The 8001-nt window shown below is 41.1% G+C and overlaps 1 long non-coding RNA gene across 1 annotated transcript; it reads right to left on the bottom strand.

Annotated features, from left to right (window-relative positions):
• Positions 1-482: 482 nt before the first annotated feature.
• On the bottom strand, positions 483-7100 carry LOC119874029. Its single transcript, XR_005366352.1, has 3 exons — positions 6972-7100; positions 1708-1834; positions 483-688 (listed from the first exon to the last, which is right to left on the bottom strand). It is a non-coding gene; the product is annotated as an uncharacterized LOC119874029 (long non-coding RNA).
• Between the last annotated feature and the right edge of the window lie 901 nt (positions 7101-8001).

The following is an 8001-nucleotide window of genomic DNA, read 5'->3' as shown; positions in this document are numbered from 1 at the left end:
TTATTTTAGAGACAAAGAACAGAAGCGTAAGGGGCAGAGGGAAAAGGAGAGAGAATCTCAAACAGACTCCACGCTGAGCACAGAGCCCACAGTGGGGCTGGATCTCATGACCCTGAGATCACCACCTGAGCTGAAACCAAGAGTCAGATACTTAGCTGACTGCATCACCCAGGCACCCCTCTTTGGGTCTCTTATAAGGACCCTTGTCTTGAATTTATGGCCTACCCTGTTAATCCCAAATGATCTCATGATTTCAATACCTTTAACTTCATTACATCTGTAAAGATCCTTTTACCAAACAAGTTGCTATTCACAGGCTCCAGGGTTTGATGTGGATGTAGATTGGGGGCAAGGGGAACATTCAATATACTATCGTGCATACATAATTAAGCAGCTAAGAGTATTTTTCTAAGGTGGAATAACCATTCCCAAATCAAGAAATTAGCACCATCCAAGAAGCCCTGTCATGCCACTTACCATCATTACCAACACTCCCAGTGATATCTGTTAGATTTGTCAGCTTGAGAACTTTATATGAAGCAATCATCAGTATGTACACTCTTCCTCAGTGTTGGCACATCACATTGTGAGATATTCGTCATTGTGAGACTCATCTAGTTGTAGATTGATCATTGTTCTTGCTTTGTGGTATCCCTTTATGTAGCAATACTATGACTCATTTGTGCACCTACAATAGATGGACATTTGTGTTATCTCTCGTCTTCAGCTATTGAGAATAATGCTACTATCCATATTCTAGTACACGTCTTTTGGTAAAGATACATATGTCTTTCTGTTGGGTATATACCCAAGAGTGAGCTTGCTGGGTCACAGAGTATGTGCATGGTTTGCTTTGCTAAATACCACCAACCAGTTTTCCATTGGTAAATCAGTAAGGCTGCCATTAAACTTGACTTTGCAGAATAATTAACTAATTTCTATGGAAGTCTCCAAAAGGGAGATTTCACCAACTCCTTAGGAAACTTCCCAGAGGTTGAACAAACTTCAAGGTTTCCAGTGTTTTCTTGAGAATTAGTGGAACCCACTTTTGTAGAAATAATTTGTTAAGTAAATAAATAATCCATACAAGATGGTGGAGAGAATGCTTCATCCACTAAGGAAAATAATTGGAAACATTTTAACCTCGTTTATATACATCTGCACCCTGAGTGGGAGCACACACCCTGGATAGCCTGGTACTGTTTACACAGCCCTCACCACTCCATGGTCTGTGCAAGTCCCGGGAGTTTGCTGACAAGATTTACAGATTTGCTGCAAATTCCACAGCTGTGCCTTCTAGGTTTTTCTCCATTCCATGGATACTTTTTCTCTAATGCACTGGATTAAAGTAGAGAATAAACATAGCCTCCAGATCTATTCACTCTGATTAATCAAGAAGGCCAGATACCTCTCCCTCTATTATGTAAATAATTTAGTGTTCCCCAGCAAAGCTGCATATCCAAACCTATAAAGGTACCCAGCAGAATATAGCCTTCTATATATACCTGAAGCCAGACTCCAGAGAGATAATTGGGGTTATGAATATGGAATCTAGGTAAAAGCACTGGCCACAGAGAAGGGCAGATGCAAAATAGATCACTGTGGTGTTCCTTGGTCCCATGAAATCTCTTAGGGACTGTGTGTGTTAGCTGTACTAGGTAGGGTTGTGAGATGTTTGAGAACCTTGGTAAATGGGAACAGCATTACCATTCAGAAGGATTTTATGCATTCTCCATATGAGTGTTTCCACTTAAGGGGATGTTCACAAATATTGGGCTTTCCTGGCTCTTGAGTCTGATTCAACGACAACAAGGCAGTATCATAGCATCATTTCCTGTAGGAAAGAAAAGCACAATCAGTACCCAGAAGTCTCCAAGCAGCTAGTCGGCCTAGGGCCTACTCAGCATGGAAAGCCCATTACCTCACAGGGGATTTTGGTGTCATGCAAATCAGTTTCGGAATTCACTCAGTTTGCTCTTGCTTAGGAGTAGTTCAGAAGGAAGAGTACACAATGAAGGAAATCAGTTCTCTAAAGCCAGTTCTCTTTCTTTGGCCTCTGATTATGAACCTCTCAATGAATCTCTAGAGAGCTATATAAAATAATTGAAGGAGGGATCTAGAAAGTGCACTAGTCCTCTGGAACATGGTAGACAGTGCGCTATACCCTTGCCAGCAGCATTTTCTTCTCCACTTTGCCAAAGGATCATCCACATTTCCCAGCCATGTGCCTTGCATGAGGTTAGCCCAGTGTTGTGCCAGTAAAGGTGTAATAACAGGCTCACCAAGATCAGAAAAAAAGCCCTGAGTCCTTGTGTCTATCCATTGTACATGGTGTAAATATCCCCCACGGTGTCCAACCTAAGGCCACCAAAATGATATCCCCGGATGCAGATGGGTAAAACATGCACAGTTAGTACCTCGTGATACAGTGTTTCCACCACACAGTTACTATAGAGATAAATACACTCAAGAGAAGAGATCATAATAAAATGATTAGGAAAATATGAATTTGGGGTATTATCACTTTATTTTTAGTATACCTTAATTACATGTTTTATAATTTAAGTTTTATTGGTAGCTGTCTTTTACAACCGCTTCCAGAATTCCTGAAAATTCAGTGATGGATTCCAGCAACTAAGTCCTCACCAGCTCCAGCGCATCCCTGGGTTAACCCCACCTCAGCCTGAAGGGTGGACCTCATTTTCTCGAGCCATTCAGCATTTCCTATTACCCTGGCCATAGTTTCGGGATGGAATAGTGATTCAGTTTAGAACAATGAGAGGCAAAGCTGAGGGTCCCATAGAAGGAAAGTCTCTTCTCTTCCCTGAGAAGAAAGCCAATGGTGTGGCTTAAAGATGTAAGTTCTAGAACTGCTATATCATGAGAAATCCAACCTGAGGATAAAGATGACGTATGGTTGAAGATGGAGTGGACAGAATTGTATAGAAATGGAGTTACAGGTCTATGAACATGATAACCATGCATAAGTCAAACGATGCCGGAAAATCTTCCTCCAGGTATTTTAATTTCATGAGCCAAATATTATTCTCTTTTCTGTTCATGCCATTTAAGTGGGATTTTTCTGTGATTGACAACTTAAACAGTTCCGAGAGATACATGGAAGATTTGGTTTATAAAAATAGTCACTGTGATGCCTGGGCGGCTCAGTAGTTGAGCACCTGCCTTTGGCTCAGGCCGTGATACCGGGGTCCTGGGATCGAGTCCTGCATCAGGCTCCCCACAGGGAGCCTGCTTCTCCCTCTGCCTGTGTCTCTGCCTCTCTCTCTCTGTGTTCTCATGAATAAATTTTTTAAAATCCTTTTAAAAAGTAATCACTAACCCTTCATATAGATATGTTGGGGGGGGTGCCCAAATAAATAGAGCAGATTGTGTTTCTTGGTAATAAATGAAGTTATTTCTTAGCTAAACTAAATTTCTACCTTCCCTGAACACTCAGGGAGTAAACTTCATTAAAAGCCTTTTGTAGAAATTCATGGTTGTAGTATTTTTGGTATTAATGCAGGTGACATTTTTAAATTAAACTTTTTATTTTAAGATAATTGCTGGTTCACACGAAGTTGGAAATAATGCGGAGGGATCCAAGGTACCTTCTCTCCAGTTTGTCCCAATGATAATATCTTGCAAAGTGATGCTACAATGTCACAACTAAGATACTGATACTAATACAGTCAGGATGAAGAGTTCCATCCCCACAAGGATCCTTGCCTTGCCCTTTTGTAGCCACCCCCATAACCACCTCTCCTCCCACACTCTGACACCTGGCATCACTGGTCTCTTTGCTAGTTCAATAAGCTTGTAATTTCAAGAGTGTAATATCACTGTAGTCATACAGTATGAGACATTTGAGATTGCCTTTTTTCATGCAACATAATTCTCTGGAAGTTCATCTAAATTGTTGGGTGTATCCGTAACCCTATCCTTCTTGTTACTTAGCAATATTCCATTATATCAATTTGCCACAGTTTGACTTTTCACCTGTTGAAGGTCAGCTGCGTCATTCACAGTTCTGGGCTCTCACAAAGCGTCTATGAACATTGTGTACATGTTTTGGGGGCAGGTAATAGAAATGTTTATTCCCCTGAAGAAAATGCCCACGAGTGTGACCGTGGGGTCATGTGGTGGTTGTAATAAGAAACTAGCAAACTGTTTCCCAGAGTGGCTAATACCAGTTTCCCTTCCAACCATCAACACATGTCTCCTCTTGTTCTTTCGCATTCTTGACAGTTTTTTTTTGGGCCGTTGTGATAGGTGAATAGTGATATCTCCCTGTGATTTAAATTCACATTTCCCTCACAACCAAATACAATGAATATCTTCTCATGTGCTTGTTTACTGTCTGTTTATTCTCTTAAGTCAAATGTCTGTTTATGTCTCTTGTCCACTTTCCAGTGGGATTGTTTGTTGTTACAATATTGAGTTTTGAGAGATCTTTGTATTTTCTAGATACTAATCCTCTGTCAGAGGTGTGGCTTGCAAATATTTCCCCCCAGTCAGTAGCTTGCTTTTGATCTCAAGACGATCTCCTACAAAGCAAAAATTTTTAATTCTGTTGGGATCCTGTGTGCCACTTTTTCCCTTTATGGATTGTACTTTGGGTCTGAAGTCTAAGACCTAGATTCTGAAGATTTTTTTTCCTAAAGGTGTTAACAGGTTTTTTTTCCACATATAAAGTTTATGATCCATGTTCAGTTAATTTTTTTTAAAGTATGAGATTTCTGCCAATGTTCATTATTTCCCCTATGAATGTCCACTTGCTCCAGCCTTGTTTGGTGAAAAGCCTCAGCAGTTTTTTTAAATGATCATTTGTGCTGATGGCAGCACAAAATCTGGAAGATAGTTATTTTTCTACTAATATTACATATATTTCAATTAGATGTGATTTATTTTCTTAAAAATAGAAAGCAGTAGAGGTAAATTGCTCTATTATGAAATTAATTTTGATAAATCCAAGCTTTTCTATACAATCATCAAAAGGTACTCAGAGCCTATCAGACATCTAAATACTAGACTCAGATTAATCTTTTTGTTTCCCTGTAAAATAGGACCGGGGTATCCTATACCTGTGCGGTCTATCAAAGTAACAGGACTGAGGCTTTAATTGCTTTGTTTTGTTTTGTTTTGTTTTGTTTTGTTTTGGATATAACTTGGGGAGATCAGTCTTTTTCCTTCATGGCCACACCACACATTTTCCTCAGCACACCTCCTCACCTAATATATGAAAACTTAATCTGCTAGGAGTAAGCCAAGATATAATGGGGAAAAAAATATGGGTTTTGAGAAGCGTTTATTAAAGGCCTTAATATCAGAGAAAAGAATGAGGATTCTCAACTATGAGAGAAAAAATTAATTCATCAAATATGTGTCATATTTTTTTAATACAACTGATTTTTTAAAAGATTTTTATTTATTCAGGAGAGACATAGAGACACAGGCAGAGGGAGAAGCAGGCTCCATGCAGGGAGCCTGACCTGGGACTCGATCCCGGGTCTCCAGGATCAGGCCCTAGGCTGAAGGTGGCGCTAAACCGCTGAGCCACCCGGGCTGCCCAAATATGTACCATATTTTATGAACAACATTGAGCTTGATTCTGTCAAATTCCCATCCCCCTGGGTTCAGGATCTGTCTTGAGCCCATGGGATCCTGCTGAATGGCTCCATAAGAGCACAGATTCTGGGGGCACTGGAATGGCTCAGTCAGTTGGGTGACTGATTCTTGGTGTCATCTCAGGTCATGATCTCAGGCTCCTGGGACTGATGGGGCTCTGTGCTCAGCAGGGAGTCGGCTTGAGGATTCTCTCTCCTTCTCCCTCTGCCTCTCCCCCCCCCAACTTACGTGTGCATGCTCTCTCTTTCTCAAACAAACAAATCTTAAAAAAAAAAAAAAAAAAGCACTGATTCAGCTTCCCGCTTTCCTAGATCCTTGTCATTCTCCCCCACCAGGTAATAGACTTCTTATAATCTCACCATCCAGCAGAGTGCCATGTATACACTGAACACTCAGTATTTGCTGTATGAATAAAGAAATCATGAGTATCAAACAAATCAACAGTTCTCAAGAAACTTATAATCTATTATGAGGACTTATGGCAAAAATACAAAAGCTAGTGGAATATGAGACGATGTCAGCCTTGGCAGGAAAAGAACAGCAAAACCAAGGCTTTTTGCCTAGGGATGCAGGATTTTCCTGTGTGATCCATCACATCTTTTAAATTTCACTCTGTCCTTTGGAGCCAAAGCCCTGCTAATGTTCTTTAGTTTACTTGTCTTTTATATTTTTTAAATACATTTCCACTGGATCTTCAGGGACCTTGTCTGTAACTATGTTTGGACAAGAGTCAGATGTTTCTGGGATCCCTAGCCAAAACACCATCTAACAGGACCCCAGTCTGACTGCTTTACCATCTCAGTGAATGACGCTTACCAAGCACGGGATTGCCTCAGACACTCAGAAGTCATCCTGACTACCTCGGCATGCTCCCTCTGTCCGTGTACCTGCCACTGATCATGGCCTTATATCTCTTCATATGGCCTTACTCTTACCCTAATCCAGCTAAGCATCATTCCTCACTTGGCTAGCAGACTCAGCTTGGGAATAGGTCTTGTATCCAGTTTTTTTTTTTTTTTTCTAACTCACAACCTGCCTAAATGTGTCTCAATCCCCAAACTAATTAAATTAATCTCCTACTAGAAGACCCACCAGTCCTTTTCATTGCCCTTAGGATGACGTCCAGTTTCTAGCATGGTCCTTGACAGTCTTTGCTGTGCTGTCTCTCCAGACTCATGCTGTTGGGTCCCAGTCCCAGACACGGGAGCTCCAGGCTCTGGCCACACAGAATTTCTTTTATATATCACCTCTCATTTCTGGTCCTTTCCACAAACCATTTTTCCTGCCAAGAGTATTCTTTCTGCCTAAATCCTCTGCATCCATTAGTGATTATGTTTAAAACTCACAGCTCGTAGGAAGTGTTGCCTGGCTCCCTGACGGGCTCAGATGACCCTGCTGTGTTTCCCCCGTGGCTCCCTGTACTTCTACCTCAGAACTTCTCCACACATTTTTAATCACATAGTTTTCAGTCTGTCTCATGAAAGATTCAAAGGAGGTCTCTAAGGAGAGGTTCTTTGTTACTTACTCATTGTTAGATCACCAGCATCCAGCCTGGGACCAGTTACCCAGTTGGCACTCAGTGTTTTTTGAGTGTGGTTACCTGGGTGGTTAAGTGTCCGACTCTTGATTTTGACTCAGGTCATGATCTCAGGGTCGTGAGATTGATCCCCGTGTCAGGCTGCACGCTCAGCAGGGAAAAAGAGCTCAGCTCTTTCTCTCCCTCTGCTGACCCCCACTAACTCTCTCTCTCTCTCAAATAAAATAAATAAAATCTTTTAAAAATGTTTTTTGAATGAATGAATAAATAAATGAACAATCTGTATGTGGGATGCAGTATAATAGAAAAAAAAAAGAAGTGTAGAAACGAGTCAATAGACTTTTGCAATAATGAAAGAGGAAAGCAATAAAAGCCTGCAGCACATGGCAGCTGTACAAGAGAAGAAAAGCTATGGCCACGGCAGAGACTGTGGTGGCACCAAGTTACAGTGAAGAGAGAGAGAGAGAGAGATCGAGGGAGAAAGCTCCAGCAGTCAACTATATGACGCTAGTATAAAAAGCAAGCAACCAACCAAGCATACACACACGCAGAATTTCAAGAAAAACTCAGAAAATCAAGTTACTTGTTTCTAGAGTATGGCAAGGTGAGACTCTGAAATAATTGCCACAGTGTTTCTCTTGAGCATTTTTATCCTCTCCTGGTTTCTTGTTGTTTGAACTCACAGCAGAGACAATGGCTGTGAGTATCAAAGACCAAGCTTATGAAAATATTTTTGTGTGCAAACATGTGGCTTTGCACATCAAGAGTAGGCCCCATAGGGACCTACAGCTCGACGTTCAGACCACAGCTCCCTTGAATGAATATGTGATGGTGTAAGG

The sequence above is a fragment of the Canis lupus genome, chromosome 11 (genome assembly GCF_011100685.1).
Source record: "Canis lupus familiaris isolate Mischka breed German Shepherd chromosome 11, alternate assembly UU_Cfam_GSD_1.0, whole genome shotgun sequence".
Classification (NCBI taxonomy): domain Eukaryota; kingdom Metazoa; phylum Chordata; class Mammalia; order Carnivora; family Canidae; genus Canis; species Canis lupus.
This window is presented reverse-complemented; position numbering and strand designations above follow the sequence as displayed.